At 30.6% G+C, this 20,427-nt stretch overlaps 1 protein-coding gene across 1 annotated transcript in view; it reads right to left on the minus strand.

The window, feature by feature from the left end:
• Window positions 1–20,427, minus strand: part of LOC103312012 (putative nuclease HARBI1) — a 34,530-nt gene that overhangs the window by 2,029 nt on the left and 12,074 nt on the right. The window lies entirely within an intron of this gene.

The raw sequence follows: 20,427 nt of genomic DNA on the forward strand, positions 1-20,427 counted from the left end.
GAGAACTATTATTACTAGATTAACCTCCGTACCTAGGTATCTTACCTCCGCAACCTATATGAACGCGATGGGGTAATTAGCTAGAAGCTTAATCTTATCACGCTAATAATTGTATATCCATAAATTCAGGACTTTTGTATTTGTATCAAACGATAATAAGAAATTGATCTAAAAAAATGTAATAGATTTATTTTACAATAGGAATATCAAAACTAATTTAGCTTAGGTACATTAAGTATAACCTTAGATTTTTAACACAATGTATTTTAAAATTAGAAAATGAATCACTTTCGTTAAATGATAGTTTGTAGATAATTGAAAATAACAAATGGATATGACCTTTTTCAAAAATAAAAAGTAATACCTATTAGCTGAAATGTGAATATAAAGTATAAATAAAAAACTACAAATTTTAATCAGTTAGGTATTTTAGGCAGTTATTTTTTCTTTTTTACTTTTCTGTTTTTTTCTTCATTTATTATATGCCATCATGACCATCGCAGGCATCATGATAAGATGATCTAACCAAAAAGTTATTGAATATATATACATTTTGGTGTAGATACTCCCTCAGTCTATAATCTATATACCCGAATATATAAGTCAGATTTAATTTAAAAATAAATACACTTTCGTCGTTTGCATTTGATAAATTTTCTAGACTTTTTCATAACCATCAAGTGTTTTATTTAGTAGGTTACATATTTTTTTACCAAGTATAAATTTAGTTTAGTTAAAATAGCATGAAGTTCTGTTCAAACAATATAATTTTACCTTTTAAACTATTAATGACTATTATTTTCTCGCAGATAAATTTTTAAAAAAAACTGGTTTTGCAATATTATATTTGACGGACGAGTTCTCGTATTGATAAAAATGTGTGTAAGTCTAGACATTTATAACCACAGTCATAATATTATAATATATACAATATATGCGTACGTGCTCAATGGAAGTTTTCAGACTCATTTGTTCCGTTAAGAAATGACATAAAATCCAGTATTAATGTTCACTATAGAAACTTCGCTGCGTGTACATAATATATAATAACAAAACATAATTTTAAATCACCAAACAACAGAATTTATTTTTAGGAAAGTATTACTCGATAATGTGTTGTATTTATTAATATTTTTCTATTGGTTCAGTTTCTCTGCAAATGTACCTCGACACCGTCGATCTCAGGTAAAGTTTATTATAATCAACAAACATTTATACATAATATGTCGATATTATTTATTTAGCGAAACGTTTAATTTATCAATTCTGCGCTTTAACTTTGACAGTCAACTAAAATACTTTTTTTTTTAATAATTTACATTATATTGTATTGTTTAAATTATTATAATAATTAAACAACAACCATAATATAAGAATTTGTGTAACGGGCATGGCACCTATGTCAGTCTGGTTGGTCATGTAATTATTTTTGTTACCACAAAAAAGCCCAGTCAATACCTATATCTGTAGATTTAATATTTTCTTTTAATTACTTACATTTTGAATAACTGTTTCGCAAAATTAAATTTAAGCAATGATACTATTGTATATAAACATTGAAACTAAAAATTATGATGAATTGTATTTATCAGAAAAAAAATATGTAATTGCTCAACTTTTCCAGAAATTGTTTGAGCAATAGTACGAATTAGAAGATGTAATAAATGAATACATTTCAGGGTAAAGAAAGAAAAATTAATTAATTTAAAAAAAGCATTTTTCTGTCTCTTCGAGATTTAAATGTAAAATATTCGATTACAAACTATAAAATATTATTTTAAGATTTTTAGATGTGCTGCCTACATAATGTATTTATGTTATTATGTATATCGTATATAAATTATAAATAAAATTGTTGATTTTTTGTGCACCATTATTTATTTCCTCTTGATAATGTTTCGTGGTGTAAGATTTATAATACTATACGTCCGTTTCTGTTTGAAATGCTAATTAAGTATTAATTTTATAATTTATTTGTCTAATCGACGGAGCTTGTCAACCGGAGATAACGTTATAAATTCAAGTTAAACAGAACCGTGATATAGTTAGTATTATTTATTTATTTGAAATGGTAATTATTTAGAAGTTAAAAAAAACTTAGAACCGTGAATTTCTTGTATAATTATTAATATTATATTCTATTTTGATTATGATAACTAAAAATAATTTGGCTCAACATTTCTAAAATATAATATACAGCTTTAACTCGTTATACGCTTCATAACATTACAAAATAAATTATTTCAAAATAATATGTCAATACCTACTCGGTATAAGTAGGTACTTACTAATCGTTTAAAAGGTCACTTGGTGAATGTAGGTCAAATGAAAAATAAAATGCACAATTTAAGAAAATAATAAAAAATAATACCATACAACGTGGAAAATATACCATTGATTATAAATAATACATTATTTTATAAATTTACAATATTATACTTTGTCATTATAAAACGTTTCATTTTGAATGAATATCCTATAAGACCTATGTACTTACCTTCGGTTATTTATAATTTCTCGTCATTCGGTCCAATGAGCTACGTAATATTATTTAAATTTAAATGTATTAGTGTATTACGGTAGTAATAATAATATCTTGTTCATTTTTCCACACAAAACAAAAGTATCGTAATTCCCGTATATTATTTAGTGACGTGAATAATTATTATGCTACCAAGAGATCAAGTTACAACGTAGGACGATTATTTGTGAAATTAAAAAAAAAAAACACTGAATGTGTTTTGACATAAATTAATTACTAGACGAATCAAGTTTGAGTTAAGTTAATATTAAAGTTTCTAGACTTAATAATTAATATAACAATATAATATAATAAATTAAACAATATATAGCTTGTTATAAATATAATTTTAAAAAGAACGTTGAACATTATGGCGGGTACAGAAATAATATTGTCTCTAATTTTGGCGAAAGGCGCATATGGAACGAACTAAATTGCATAGAAATTTGTTTAAAAATATAAAAATGGAAAAATCATTTTATTCAGTAACACTGTAACAGTAAAGGCAAAATAAAATATTATGGTATCACACAAATAAAACGTTTGTCTCATTAATTTACGTTATGCCACACCAACGAATAGAGCATTATGAAAATGAAAACGCGGATCTATTACAAGAAATTATATATATACAACGGAAATATCATCACGGAACGAGTTGGATGTAATAAGTGTGTATTTAGTTGCGAAGTCTGGAGAAATGAAATTGAAAACCAGTGTACAATATTATATATATTATCCAACTGTAAGTCTAATATGTATTCCTCGATTGTCAATCCCAAACTGAACTATACTTACCACCTACGTAATGATTTTGGTATAAAACTACGTGAGTGCAGATGTGTAACATGGTTGAAAGTATTAAATAAACTAAATACCTAATCTCCGGTGTACCTGCGATGATTATTTTCGTTCATATTTTGTATTAAAAATAGTTCTCGGAATTTTAAAATTCAGATATTCGTGTTTGAATGAGCTGCCACACACGCTTGCCCGTGTTTGCATAGATCCATTAAAAAAGTTCGATATTTTAATTAAAATCAGATAAACAAATGTTTGTTGTTTTACCTGTAGTATAAAAAAAATATATCTTTATATATTATACTCGTGTATTCATATATACATATTATATATTTATATATAATATATTATCATTACGCGCTGTATTGTGTATATAGTAATGTATATACAGTCGTAAAACATCCGAGTATAAATAATACGAATTACTCCGATAAAAAAATTCCAAAAACGTAAAAAAGTTTAAATAAAAATGTTTACCTTTTTGGGTTATTACAGTTTCGAGAATATTATATTTTTACTACTATACGCCATGGTTCCTAGTGGCCGCGTCCAAATGTTTACGTTCCAAATAATACAATTTAATATACGCATTCGTCGCTGGAGGCTGTTATTATTATGCGACTAGAAGCTGCAGAGCTCGAAAACTCTAAATCGTTTATTTTTTCTCGTTTTATTTTTACACGGATACTTTCGATCGTATAGGTTCAAAACTACTACACTAGAAATTTGACTACGTTCTGTGATAAATTAATTGTACAATCGTTCTCACTTATCAATATGATTTCTACAATTGTGGTCAATATCCATTAATATATGTATTTATAAGATACCTATATATATATATATATATATATATGTATATAAGGTTTTGCTCATCGGTTATAAATAGTATTTATATTTTCCTTCAATAATTAAAATAATACATTAATAATAATTATTTGATTATTAAAGTTTTATATTTTACTTAAAAAAAAAATATATATATATATATATATAAATAATTCATGCTAAGTGTGGTCAGTGGGCGGCTTCTTATTCAATCTCTCACGTCCTGTATTTTCTTAACACATACGCTTATTGTACATTACTTGTATAGATTGTTTACTTCTAATAAAAAAATAAATAAAATTTTACTTGTCTTAGACATTTTTAATATGAAATTATATGAAACAAATTATATGATAGAAGTACTTATATAACACTCTACACTATTAATATTAATAGCATGAAAGTAATTTTAAAATTGACGATAATTTGTATATTGTATTTTAATTTGAAGTTATTATAGTTCTAAATTATTATAAAAATGAACTTTTTACGATATTTTATCACAATGATTTTTAATTTATTTCATATTTGATGTTTACCCTTTTAAGATATATAGAACAATGTTCTTGTCAAAGAATGATTGGTACCTTTTCAAAATAACAAGAATGTAATAATTTCTTATTTAGATAATATGCAGGAGGACAATAGTCTAGATTTGTTCGGTTTTGGTTTGGTGGTTTTTTTTTTTAAGGAATATTATTTTTGTAAGAAGATAGTATCTTATTTTTTGGAAGGAAATGGGTATTAAATGGCCATCGTTTGATACCATTTTCTCGCTGGTGCCCGATTGCTATTTTTCCATTATCGGATGTTAACTTTAAGGACTAAAGTCATTTAAAATTATTTATGTTACCGATGTTAAATTAAACATAATATAAATATCCTAGAGAAGAGGTAAGGTTAATTTTTAAAGCAGTAAATATCATACAACGCTATTGGTGTAAGATTCGTGTGATCTGAGCATCTTGAGTTCCACTAAGCGATTCTCATTCGAGTCACATTCGTCACTATTAGTGAATACTAAATATTATATAATATGTAATCATGCCATTGCGTATCTATAACAAGTGGCACGAGAAAGAAATCGCGTCACACGCTATGTAGACAAATGTCTACGCTTCTCGCCATGTGCCTTATGACCTTATGTTTTTTAATAATTTTAATTTTTACCAAAAAACCTACCTAATACATATTATGACATAAAACCTACGCAATTCATTGTCCTCGAAACAAATAATAAAGGCCATTGAAACGTATCATCTAATTCCTATTACGAGTTGGTAGTTATTTCCAGCTATTCTTTATTCTTTCGCCCACTGTGTCCGTTCTATCACTGGGTCGTCGGTCGGTCGTATAGTTTTGGCAGCGGTTATCTTCAGACATTTTTGAAATCAAATTATATAACTAATAACCATCTCTCTGTATATGTCTCTTTCTCTCTGTCTTTGTCTGTCCCTCTCTCACTCACTATCTCCCTACTTCATCTCTCCCCCTTCTCCCCACCATTAATATTTCGCTTGCAGTAATACGGTTCCGCTACTCCGTCGTAATCAATCCAATTGGTATTCCGTGGGCCGCGTCGAGCAAAATAATTTCGTTATATACCTATACTTAGCACACGCCACCACAACGATGGACCAACTAAGTCCGACTAAAAGCACGCGTTCCCCGCCATTACTGCAACGCCTGTATTATACACAGACACGAAAAGCATGAGTGTGTAGGTACGTAGTCGTTAATCGGAGTAATTGCGAACCCTTTGGCGTGTGGTGCAGTGTTGGAATCCGAAACCCCGAGACCACGTTACCCGTTTACGCGCTACTGAGTTCTTTAACGCGAGTTTGACGTGCTCTCCGACCGCCACCGACGCCACAGTGGATTACAAAGCTCGTCCCGTGGCAAGTACAGCGAAAGAAAAATATTGTCTTTAATGGCGACCACCACCACAACACGGCTAGCGTGCATTATATTATTATTGTCGCAACACAGCGACACTGATCTTTGTCAGGAAATCCTTTGTTTCGGCCGTTTTTTTGTTGACCAATTATCGGAATAAGCCGTATATAGACGATACATAAGCAAATTCAAAGACTGAAAGACGCACAAATATTTGGTGAACTTTGGTAAACGATTTCCACGACTTTTATAAACCTGCAAAACGCCCAATATATAAATATTATAGATTCATATTTATCAATAAAAGTGCACTTCTGCAATGATATAATATTACATATACATATTATATTATATATGAATCCATAATTATATCATCGAACCGACGGCGTGTATTAGAATGGTATACAATACCTATTTTACAATAGGTACCTACTATAAACTATACCAGCGTTTCTTAAACTGTGAGATCACTTCAGGGTTCCGCGAAACTCTCATTAAAATTATAATTTAGAAGACCTGTTTGTCTGTTATTTAAAATATTTTTTGAATTAAATACAGTATACACTTTATTATTATATGAATTTATTATAGTTTATATTGCCATAATCCTTACATAAAATGACACTAAAAATGACTATTGAAACAAAGTCCCTATTCTAATTGTCGAGCTGTAAAAACTTATTGTTGAAAGCTAAATAAAAAATTCTAAAAAAACTTTAAAAAAAGTAGGGGTTCCGTGATAGTGGACTGAAAAAAAGATTCCACGTTTTGTTTAAATATAAACACGCCTTGAAATTTAATTGCACTTGAGAAATCTAGATACTAATATATTTTTATATACTGATTGGGGTACTTCAATTATATGATTATCATGGCATAAATATGCATGACTTATTAAAAACATTTTTTTCAAAAATTATTGTATATAAAACTAAAATAAAACTTAAGAATTAGATTTGCATAAATAGCTCATACAGAGCCAACATATTTTGAAAAGTACCATGTATATAAAATGATAATATAAATATTTGGTGAACATTTAAAGTAAGTATAGGTAACTACGGTTGATGGTTATATAATAGTTTTTTAACTTCAAGATAGATTCTTACTTTTGTTCCCCGAAAGTATATTCACCCATACCAAAAAAGATATTTCAGTTGAAAATCTAAGCATTTTCATTGCTCCAAAAGGTGATAACGGATAATATAAAAATCACATATCATTGTAAAATCATTAGTCATACTCTCAGTTTCGCTCTATTTATCGCTCCCCTTACAATCCATCTAAATTGTATGAGACTTTTCTCGGAGTATAAAATGCGTAAGGTTTATAAAAATAAAATCTTGTAAAATATCAGTTATTAAAATAATCGATGGATATTGATCCAGTAAATTTGATGATGTTTTAGTGTTTTGGAATCAAGTATTAGTTGTATAAACTAGGTAAAATTAATTATATAATTTAACTGTAAAATGTAATTAATGTATTTAATAATGAAATACCTACATGTAAACGATAATTTTCGTTAGGTATAAAAAATAAGTATACTTATTTTTGAACATCATGTTTTCTAAAATATTTACTGGTGCTATCTGTTATACGTGTTATATATATAATGTTTTCTGCTAGACATCGAGTCATATAATACTGTAAACGATATAAAAATCTAGTCTAGTATTATAAAAAAATAAATCGACATAGGGTGTAACTGTGTGAGAGAGAGAGCAATATGTAGGAATATTATTCTACGATAGCAGGGTCTTAGAAAAAAAATGAATGATAACTTCCCTCAACTTCCAGAGTTCCAGACAACCGAGATAAAATGTTGTAAGCAAATTCTCATCATTGCCAACCGGAACTAACTTTATACGATAAGAACAGACTTTTCGTCCGGGGTATGTATACCGAAAACGTGTAGTAAAAAGCACGGAGGTACATCAAAGTCATTGCTGCAGCGTAATATCATGATACATAATATTATAATATCCCACAAGGTACTCATATATAATATTTCTATGTAGGTACTTTAAGCTTTAACATGTTTATAATATAATATATCGAATATATACCAGGGCAACGTATGGTTATGACTCGATCGCTCTCCCCTAAACGGCATCATTACATACATACGATTCGATTATATTACATTATTACCTATATTATAACAATATAAAAAAATGTATTATATTATAATATAATAATATTATATTATGTATATAATATAATATGTTTCTTCATGTACCTACCTATGAATATAAACTGTAACACCTATTCATGTGACACGTCTATATACACGCACCGGGTACGAATTCTTTACTCGGTATTACGGTAAAAATATCTCCCCCAATACAGAATGTATCTGTGAGAAATTTTAGAAGGTCGACCGAGTCATATAAAACTATAAAAGGTGTTAAGTGAGTCCACAAAAGGTTCTACCGTACTGATATTTAAAAAATGTTTGACATTGAAATGTTTTTAAAGGTTAGTGTATAAGTAAGTACTTATTATAATACGCGACATGGCTATATGTGCGTAAACAGAGATTTCGCTCATTCGCTATACCTAATAGTATATACAGTGCTGAATCAATAATTATGACATACAGTTCTGAATCTGTAATTATGATATACTTTTTCAGAGCCTCCTGCGGGATGGTTCCATTAAAAACATCAATTTTTCATTTATTAAAAATGTTTAAATTAATGCGTTAATTATTTATTTTACTGAACTCCCTTCACCAGGGAGGAGTTAACATAAACGTAACGCATGCCAATTCAAACAAATTAAATTAAAATATTCTTTGATGTGAGCGATTGTTTCCCCGTGGCATAAAGTTTCCATTTTAAAATATTTATTATTATTCACCGGTTATCTACCACAGTGTTTTTAATTTTAAATTTGTTGCCCAATGCATACATAATAGTATAATATCTACCATTTTAAAACAATCATAAAAAAAGCGCCTATAAACACCCGTGTTCTGTACATAGTACATTTACACGCGTGCACTATTTGTGAACAATAATGTATGGATAATAATTTTATATAATATTATCAAATATCATTATCTGTGTTTGTATGTTGGATTTTTACGATAGTTCAATTTTTAGTAATTGATGAACATTTTTAATTTAACATTTTTAACTTACTAAAAATTGAACTTCGTAAAAAAAACCCCAAACAAATACAGATAATGTACTTACCATCAAGTTTCATAATAGGTCGATTCACTCTAATTTTTAAACTAACAGAGTTAAACGAGTTCTTCTTAGCGTAAATTTGTTATGTATTATGCACTTGTAAGACGGAGACAACAAATATCCGTGTAACGTCATCTCAAACATCGCGCGTTGTTGCGAAACGCTCGTATACCTAAATGTAAGGTATTATATGTAGGTACATACCAATACATAACAATATAACATATCAACATAATAGAATATACTAATATAGCATAAGAGCCGCTGCAGCTTGTTATCCGATATTATTATAATACTGGTACATCGATTTAGTTATGCATTTTAACTCGATCGCTTACCACCACCTCATCCCTAAACGCCATATCATTAGATACGATTCAATGGTCATAATATACTCATATACATACTAATATATTATATACACACACACACATCTTGCAGTATTATTTCACATACGGTATATCGCGTATACATTATAATAATGTATTCGATTTACTCGTGCCCACACACACACACACACACGCATAATATATATGATATTATATTATACTCGTTTCGGTGGCGTATCCGGTGGCGGCGTGTGCATGACCGATGGCGATGTATGTATAGTACGCCGCGTTATGCCATAAATATTATTATATAATAATATATTATATCGTAATATGTTTTTCGATGCAACCACTTTGGACGCAAGCGGGTTTTGCCAATTTCCGGCCGGGCGTTTGTCGCGCGCGCCCATCTTCCATCCCATGATGGCCCCCCGCAATCCCTTCCCCACGACGAAAAGCGGCGGTCCCTTTTCCCTCCCTATCCGCCGCATAGCAATACCCTCCCGCGCGTCCCATCGTGACGAGTTATTACTCTACGACACGGACGGTTCGGCGGCGATTTAAATTTAGGGTATTTTTTTGTTTTCATTTATTTTGTTTTCGTAAGCACGCACACGCCGCGCCGCTGAATTATTATTATTGTCACTGTGGAAATTTGTTTTGGGCGCTCGAAGAGAGCACGTGCGCGTGTCTCGTTGCTGCATCGGTGCGCGCATGCTGTACGCAAATATCGTAATTTTCGATCCGGTTCAGAGATAAAAAAAAAAAAAAACAAAACAAAAACCATCGTTCCAAACTCCCGGGGCAGCTATAGTCGTTTCCGCTATTTCAGACTATGTGTGCAAGTGACTGCTAATCGACTGCGAGGCGATGGAGATAATCAGATAATAATAATATATAATATATTTTCTGACTGAAGATTCGATAACACGAAAGGAAATTTATCAACGTATCAGGCTCTAAAATAAATTGTTATTTTACTGTAGGGGTGGAGCTATATTTGATGAGATGTGGATTATAAAACATATTTTATCATGTGGGCCGTGTTTTAATAATTAACGAACTTCAAAATATTGGAAAATTGAGAAAAAAGAGTTAGGGAATTAGAGTACGTTATAACTTATAAGGTATAACGCAATTCATTGATGCTTGTGAATGGCTATTAAAGATTTTATAAAGACGGATTGCATTAAAGTACAATTTTTTTATTCAAGAAATGGGTGTATTACTCTATAAACAAATTATTTCAACAGCGTGGCAAAACTAAAGAGCATGTATATTACTATTGTAATAACTTCTATGTCAGCTTAAAGTCTTAGCCAGTCTCAGAGAATATTTTTGATGTTTAAATTGAATTAAATTAATTTTAAAAATTAGTCTCAAACTAATTAAAACTTTAAATTATAAAAAAAATAATGCATTGTTTGAATCTTTGCATGCGTTATATTGTATACTCACTACTATCAGAGCTAAATGTATTTTGCACCGAAATCCACACTTTAAATGATATAATATACTTTCGTATTAATGTAATAAATTGTATTTGTATAATTATATGAATCATGAATATTATGTTATCTAATATTAAAAGATTTTAGTCGGACAGTCGGGTAAACGGTGGCTTACATATTTTTGCAAACTGTTAAATGTTTGTTTTTTCGTTAATTAGAAATAGTAGGTAAGTATAAGTTTGCATAAAATAAAATAGTATTATAAAGTAATAGGGTTGGAAAATTAAAACGCATGTAAATTAGGTTTTTAATTTACTTTCTGCAGCGTAAGTGGTAAGTCCCTTCAACACCCACGCCATACGTGTAAATACACTACCGTAAATTATATATATAGTACCTACAAACACGCGGTCGTGTTAAAAGGTATATTACGATCAATATATTATATTATTACACACAACAATTGTGTAAACATGCATGCGTGTGTGTGATGTTTAATTGAAATTATAGCTTAGATGTGCACAAAATACCGATTCCCGTTTATGCGCAGCACAATAATAATAATAATATTATCTGTGGAAATCCTGTTGCGGTGGTACCCATTCGTCGTATTAATTTAATTATCCATGGTAGCTTTAGGTATACCTGTATGAGCATTATTCCATAATACTTACGCCGTGCAAACGGCATGTATAAATCATAATATTATAATATTGTACAATATTATTATACCTGCGGGGGTGGCTAACAAAAAGGACCGTATTAATAAGTGCTATGCGAGTACAACCAACAAAAATTGTAAGCCATTGTAATTTGTAACTGCATTGTATATTTCACAAAAGCTTATATTTTAGATTAAACTTATTCAATTATTTCAAATTGTCCATATTAATTTGATATTATATAGAACACACTAAAATATTGATATACTAATCGACATTAAAAAAATATTTAATTTTCAAAATATTTGGAATTTTTGATGATAAAATCGAAAAATGTTGGTACATACAATGATGATTGACACACTATAACAATACACTATAAAATAAATAATTATTAACATTTATATTATTCGTTATGATAATTTATTAACATATAGGATTATAGGAAAGTATACCTGTAGAGCTGCATAGGTACTATAAATGGAACGGGCAAAGTCAATGAGATTTTGAATATGTATTATTATAAATTGTATTTGCAGCATGTGCGGTTTTTATAACTTCGTCCGAAACACGGGTGGGTAAGTACTAAGTATACCCACCAACGCCGCTAGAATAGCGAATATTCAAATATCAATATTTGAATGCCTAACGGGGCTAACCTTTTTAATAATAATCCCACAGAATTATAAAATACGTATGCCGGAACACAGGTAGTAAAAAGGATTTCGGAACGATTGCGCTGATTCAACGAAATAAAATATAACTGCACCATTATCTCGTATAAAAAGAAAACCTTCAGTAATTTGGTTAGTTACGTTTAATGTCGCCCGTAAAATAAACAAAAAGTGTATAAAACACACGAATACAGCGTTTGGTTGTATCCAAAGATTTTATCTATTATTCAATTTTGTATATTTTTAGCGAACCTAATGGTAATGATGTTGTGGGGTTTTGAGATACATTAGCGCCCGTCGGCGTAATCAAAGAAATAATGTTTATAATTTAATTATATACATGCAACCTAAATTTAAATTTTATTAAGATGTAATTTTATTATATGTATATTTTTTATTTTTATTTTAATAATTCAACAACCAAACTATATAAAACTATACTATATACGACGATATAATATTATAATAATATAATGTGCACGATTGTGTTAGTAGTAAAATAGTTCGAAAAAACCAAAAAGTTATTTGGAAATATTTATATGACCCACGCGATGCGGCGTAGGTAGGTATAAACTGCAGTATAATACGTATAAGGTATCCATGCTAATGTAATGTTTTTTAAGCTGTGAGTCAAACGGCAATGTTTATATTGATTTTCATGCTCACAGAACCACAAGTCACAACGTCAAAAAGTTTTTCATGTGTATTATTAATATTAATTGGATATTCAGTCCACGGTGCATTCACATTATATCTATAACTGTTGCCACTATTGGAACTATCATTTTAAGAATACTTCGAACCAACATTACTAAATTTGAAATATTTTACAAATGATGAATTCCTGTCATTTTTAAATATAAAGTATAATATATTCCTTTGCAGTTGTTTCTAAAAGTGATTAAAATATTTTACGACTGAATAATAATAATATTGTAATGTATAATAATTTTACTGATTTTATGTATGACTTCGTGGATTTGAATTTTTCATCTACCTATATATCTGCAATGTATCATTATAATATATCGTTGATATGGAATATGAATTGAAATATGGCATAGTTAAAAATTGAATAGCTGTTCCGAATGTGTTTTTCAGAGAAGAAAAATCGTTTTCTAAACGTTTATAATATTATTATATAGAGTGAAATAATTATGTGTGCGCCTACCTATACCATACACATTTAATACGAATGAGAAATCGTAGCAATAAAAAAAAGTTTTGTTCGTAAAAATATAATATACATCAATTAAAATTAATCGTCGGGTCACAATATAATTATTAATCCTGTCGTTGGCATTCGAACACTCGGTTTTTTATTTATTATTATTATTTTTTAGTCGTTTTGGACCAAATAAACCGGTGCGGTACCTGCCTATATAATTTTACAGTGCCTGCCCATAAATAGAACGATATTGCATATTCGTAAGCACCACGCGCGCTAATGATCCAAACAGATTATCATCTCCGTCCCGATGAATAATAATATTAATAAGAGACAAATAAGACGGCGGAGCGGATTCCCGTGACAGTGCGCGGGCCGTGTCCACGCGCGTTCTACGCATATATTATATTATTTATATTGTTATTAAGAATAATCCGGCTAATTGGAGTGACGTAGAAAATAAAAATTTACATATTATTATAAGATCCGACGGTACGTGTATATCACGTATAACGACGATAGTGATAATAATAATTGGTATACCTGCATGTTGCAACCACGGTACGTATAGCTATCACGCGGCACTGTATATGTATATAGGTACCTACCTATAAGGAATAAATCACGCTCGCTGCTTGTGAGACTGACGATAACATTTATCCGCAGCATAATATTATAATTTCGTCGTGCGAAGCGCCCACGCTGTCCAATTTGAAAGTCTTTGATGAGTTTGTTTTGCTATTTACGGTACCTGGGTACATTTCGAATCTGGAACAGGATTTAGAAAAGCGATGGGTCTATGGACGCAAAACAAGAGTCGTATAATTAATATAAATTAAACACTCGCAGTTTCATTACACCTTTTTACAAATAAATTAATAAACGAGAAAATGTGTATCTTTGATAAAGTAGCAGTGCGGGTGGCGAAGCTCAGACCCTTAATTCACACTTTTATCATCCACTCACGATCAAGATTGGCGACCCCCGCGCATCAAGTAGTCGTCGCAGTTTCCATCGTAACACTGTAATATTATGACGGTGCAGCGGTCACCGAATGTTTTTCCCGTGTCGACTTTAGGGGCTAGTGCATTACACTATAATCGAGCTCGTCTTCGAAATGCTGCACATTATACAACTATATAAAACCTAAATACGTATAATGTATAATATACGATATAAGCTGCGGGTAGCTGACTTCAGACCGGGCGCAGACTGCGTTTGACGTCTTAGCCTGTCGGCTGTCACTGAAGTATATTATGTATAATGTGTATATATAATACATATATTTATATATAATTCCTATCTGCCTATACACCCTGAAGCTACCCATGTATATACCTATTCCTATTATATATACACATGTATACTTAATGTACTACAAACTACATACATATTATTATTATGTGAATGGAAGCTAAACCATTGCGATGACATGTCGTCGTCGTGCGGGACAAACGACCGCGACCCGCAGCAACTACTCACTAGCACTATTTATAAATCGTCGATGTCGAACGAAAAAATTAAATTAAATTAAATAGCGCCTCAATCGGACGGGCGAAAGAATAGCCACGTGTAAAGGGTGCAGATCGCGGAGTGGTACTACTCAACTACGATGTAAAATAAATAAATAATAAACATGATGCTAAACAAATATTATTATTATTACGGCGTGGTTTAGTCTATAGTGTATTTAAATTGGCGATGAGACTTAGAACAACATTTTACGTAGGTAGGTGTAGGTAGGTAACAAACTACATATAATATTTTTGGGTTATAATCACTGAGAGTTTCACAAAAATAATGTATAAGGAGGTATATTGCATTTTGTTTGACAATAATATATTATTATAACTATATATATATATAATATATAGTCTTGCAAATTTTTTCTGTTTAAATGGATAGAATTTTAAAAGTAAGAACATACACGTTTTAGAAAAATCATTAATGTTATATGAATTATACAGAGTCATCAGTCACCCATTTAGATTAATAAATTGGATACTTGAGTTTCAAATCATTCGAAAATATTAAAAGATCAATAATTTAAAAAAAAAACTTATTAAACAATATATTTTTGTGAAAACTGTTAAATAGTTAACATATAGGTATGTACAGTAAGTTCTCAATGTATGGACACAATATGCTCTAATACGAGATAATTTAAAGTAATCCCCGCGCTTAACCAATATATTATACATCATTCAATTCGAAACTGATTACATTAAGAGCTAATGGTCTAATTTACTTTTAAACTTTACACTCTAATAAGTTAATGTCTCACTTTGTTTATGCCTGATTGGATCGTTGCAAAGGGTCTTTGATGCGCTAATATTTAAAATCGGTTTAACGATAGTGGGACAGATAATCGAGCCCAGTTGACGGTTCAGGACCCCTAAATATATATATATAACTATATACAAAGCGTTACGGAGTTCACCGAAAACTAAAAAATAAATAGAGCGTATTTTACTAACCAAAAATCAGCTAGTATAATAGCCTACACTATATACAACATCGTGGGCCCTTCCCTAAATCTTAACTTTGTGTATAATAATAATTCGTATTATATAGCTATCGCGTCGCAGTAGAGACCGAAATCAATAGTTTCAGGCGAGATACAGGAATTGGGTGTGCCGCTGGGTCCGGATTGTCTTTAAAATATGATACATTATTGTATTCGAAAAACGATTCTCAGCTGAGTATATATATCTTATACCCTAAAATTGTCAATATTTTGTTAAAAACTGGCGTGGTTATACATTTTGTCGTCACTGTTTATTCACTGCTTTTTGTCTAACCCGTTTTTAAACTACTTGTGTTTAGTACAATATTAAATTTGACACTAATAGACACTATTTTCGAATATAATTTAAAAGATTACTCTAAGGACCATCGAAATAATTCCCATTATACCTGCTTAAATATTAAAAATATGTTATTTTATGGCTATCTAAATAGAAACTTTTTAAATAAAGTACAATGTTAAATATGATATTAAATATGTTATTGAAGTATGGAACATCTACAAGAAAATACAATCACAAAAAAATCAATAACTCATCGGTATCGTACCTTCTGGTTCGGTACATAATTTACTTAGATTATTATTTTAGAAGCCTTCAGTTGTAGATAAATGAAACTTGTATTAGGTAATGCATATTAATATTATACAAATCACTTTACTACTTTACTTTAAATTACTTGCCTAAAAACGTATTATAATAATAACAACCTAACGTGATATACGAAAATTGGATTAGTTTAAACAAGCGATGGATCCTATTTCATATAAAACTAATAACTTTAAATCTGAACCATTTGGTTCCGACTGTTCCATGCCACCGACACGTTCGCATATTTTACAATAATATCGTCGTCGTCGATTTCAATATTGTATGCTGTAATAGTGTAATATATTATAATACGTATACTATAGCTGTACAAGATGAGCCCTCCAGCAAGTGTAACTTGGAAATAAATTTTATTAATAATAAGTATTGTGACAGCAAACACGCGGACGATACAAGGATCGGTGGTTATAATTTGTAGATGAAATATGTGGACTAGAAATTTCGTGAACGATTCTTTATTATATATTACTGTACATAGAGAAGTACGTCGTATTATTATAGCGTTGTTGTAGACAAACATGCAAGGATCACGGTGATTAAATTAGAAAATACCGTATTGTAATCGGCTTAACGCACGCATGTCGTGTCCCGGTTAGATGGTGTATTTTCCGAATTTCACAAAACTTATAACAATAAAAATATACGCCTTAAACGCGTTTTTTTGAGGAAAAGGAATGGGTACACGTAGGACACCCCGCGTTGTTATAGCTTATAAATTTTATAAAATAACGAATTCCCGGGCACGACGTGCTACGGCGGCGGCCATTGGGCACGGGATAAATCTCCTTCGGTCAGTGCAGCAGTCGTATTTTGTATCGCCGCACAAATAATATATTATAACCTCCGACAATATGTACGTCATTATATTATTTTTAATTTATAGGACCTCAATAAATACGACATTTGCACAATACAAGTGCCGTTACATAACACGGACGTCGTCGTCGTCAAAACGGACAGACGTAGAAAATGTGGGTCGGTCGGTCAGACGGTGCAACTCACAGTGCGTATATATTATGATAACAATAATAGTATTATAATATATCGGTGCACTGCGTGCGTCTATACGAAAAGGGTTAGAGCGTCTAAAATGGGAACCCCGGTGACTTTTTCCATTCGACCATTGCAGGGTCTGCAGCAGTACAATGGCACCTACTGTATAAATGGTTTACGGATGGTATGTCGCGGTGTTCTTTTCGTTTCGGGTCTTTTTTTTTATTTATTTTTTTCCTTCTACCCCGAGGTCCTTTTCCTATACAGCAGCGTCCTATTCCAGCACAACGCGACGGCGCAATTAATCGATTTCACGGTTTCGACTGCGGGGACACACACTGGACGAGTCGCGTGTTGGTGCCTTTTTTTTATTATTCAAAATCGTATACGCAATAACGGCCACCACACGACTCCCAAAGAATCGATAGCATTGTGCGAGGAGAACCTTCTGTTATTATGTATCATCTATATTTATACGTCGTATACGTGTGCGAGTCTTCCACCCCCTTAAAGCGCGACGGTTTACAGAAGCCAGCCCGATGTGCTCCCCATGTGTAGAGAAACAATAATAATAATAATGATTCGGGGTGGGATTCACGGTATGAAAAAAAACGTACGAAAACCTCCCTCGGCGCGGTGATCAGCGTGTAATGGATCTATAGTTAAAAAAAACTCTTTATATACGTTTTTATTGTTGTTATTATTGTGTTATAATACGATTAGGTACCGAAAAATATTCTTCCGAATTTTTTTTTTCGTATAAAAATACGATAAAAGATATTATATTAATCGTGTCGCATGCTGTAACCATTTTCCGTGACGTTATTTTTTTATTTATTTTTCTGACCGTTTCTCAGCATCGGGTGTCGTATCATAAACACGCCGCTCATCCAGATTACAAACAAAAATCTTCCCCCCCCCCCCCAATATACGACCATCTATTCGATTTCTTGGAAGACGGTTCTACTCCATTATTGTTATTATATGTACGGAATAAATCTCCCAGTGTGTTACAAAAGAGATACAATGATTTTATAGAACGAAATTTATTTCAATTTCGTGGGAATTTCATTGTAGTCCTATATGAATTTATTATAGGAGAGCCCGTGTTCAAGTTATACGAAAAAAAGTTAAAATAAATGTATTTATGTTAAAATGTTTATTCGTAAAAACTTAAAATTGATAACCGTGAAATGTGTAAAATACAATCATAACAATATTGATTATTATATATCATAAGAATAATTTTTAAATTACACATTATAAGAGACATAGAGGCAACAGTGATATAGTATTTTAGTGGCAGAGAAATGGAGTTAGGGGGTGAGTGTGCCGGTGAAGAGACATTAATTATGATTATTGCGCTCATAAAGGGTATAAAAAAATATTTTTATACGGAGAAGTCCAACTTAATTAATAAATTGAAAAGGAATAAACATTATATTAAAAGCACCAAAACACAAAAAAATATGTTGCATTCAGCATATTTTAAATAACGCGATTTTTAAAATACTTCTTAAGCATAAAAAGTTTTTTTTATAATTCTACGCATTATACGTTTTACGTTATTTTAATTATTAAAATACTCTGAAATAGTATATTTAAATACGGTATATGTTATTAGTTAAATTTGAATACCTCTATATTGGGTGTATTTGAATATTATATTATTTTACATTTTGCGTTTAGCAGCGAACATCAATGATAATTATTAATTAGTATTTAGTGACTATGGTTACATTTCGAGTTGAGTTGGTTTGGTTTTTATTTCAATTAAATTAATTCGTTACGAATTATATAATTTTAATTTTGAGTATTTAGGATAATATCTTGCAGGTTTGTACATTAATTTGTATATAATATTATTTAATTGGTATTTGGTGATTATTCAAAAACAGACGAGATATAATATCAAAAATGGCGGCGTATATTTCAGATATAATACAATATATTATTTTTTTTTTTTACCCTCAAAATTAGGGTGGTATTAATAGTATACTTAATGCAAAATATGCGAAAAAGTTAAATTGATATTAATATGTTTTAGATGGTCTTCTGTTTGTTACAATATACATTTATATTATATATTTATTTGTACACGTTATATTATAAAATATTTTGATAAAATGGTGAAAAAAATTTAAAATGAAAAGTTGAAGAACAAAAACCTTTTCTAATTCGATGTTTTCTAATATATATTATTCTTATTATTTGGGTGCAGCAGTTAATTTCACTGCGTGGTAATGAAATATCAACACCATTCGCACAAACTGAAACAAATAGTCGTACCCGAACACTAGATATTCATTATAATTATAATATTATTATTAATTATGACAGTATCGCAACGACTTGGTTGGAAATATTATTATTCATTTTATTATACGCCACTTCACTAACCCCCTTATTCGCACTAAATTATAAAGACGAGCGCTGGATGCAGAAACTGCACGATGTTAGGTAGGTACACTGAAAATTGAGGATTTTGTGTCTTCCGGTCGCTTGGTCGATTTTTTCGTTATTTCATAATACCTACTATATACTATACTGTGGTGGGAATAACGACAATACAAACTACCGAAATATATTGACTCGAAACTTCGTTTTAAAATGTATACGGTATATATCATATGCCGTATAGCTACATACCGCGTTTAATATTGTCCAATACTATAAGAAAAAAAACAATAAAATATCTTACACATCACAAGGGAAAAGTAAGTATGCAATATGTATGTATATTACATGTAGACAATATTTTATGTGTATA

The sequence above is a fragment of the Acyrthosiphon pisum genome, chromosome A3, assembly GCF_005508785.2.
Source record: "Acyrthosiphon pisum isolate AL4f chromosome A3, pea_aphid_22Mar2018_4r6ur, whole genome shotgun sequence".
NCBI lineage: Eukaryota > Metazoa > Arthropoda > Insecta > Hemiptera > Aphididae > Acyrthosiphon > Acyrthosiphon pisum.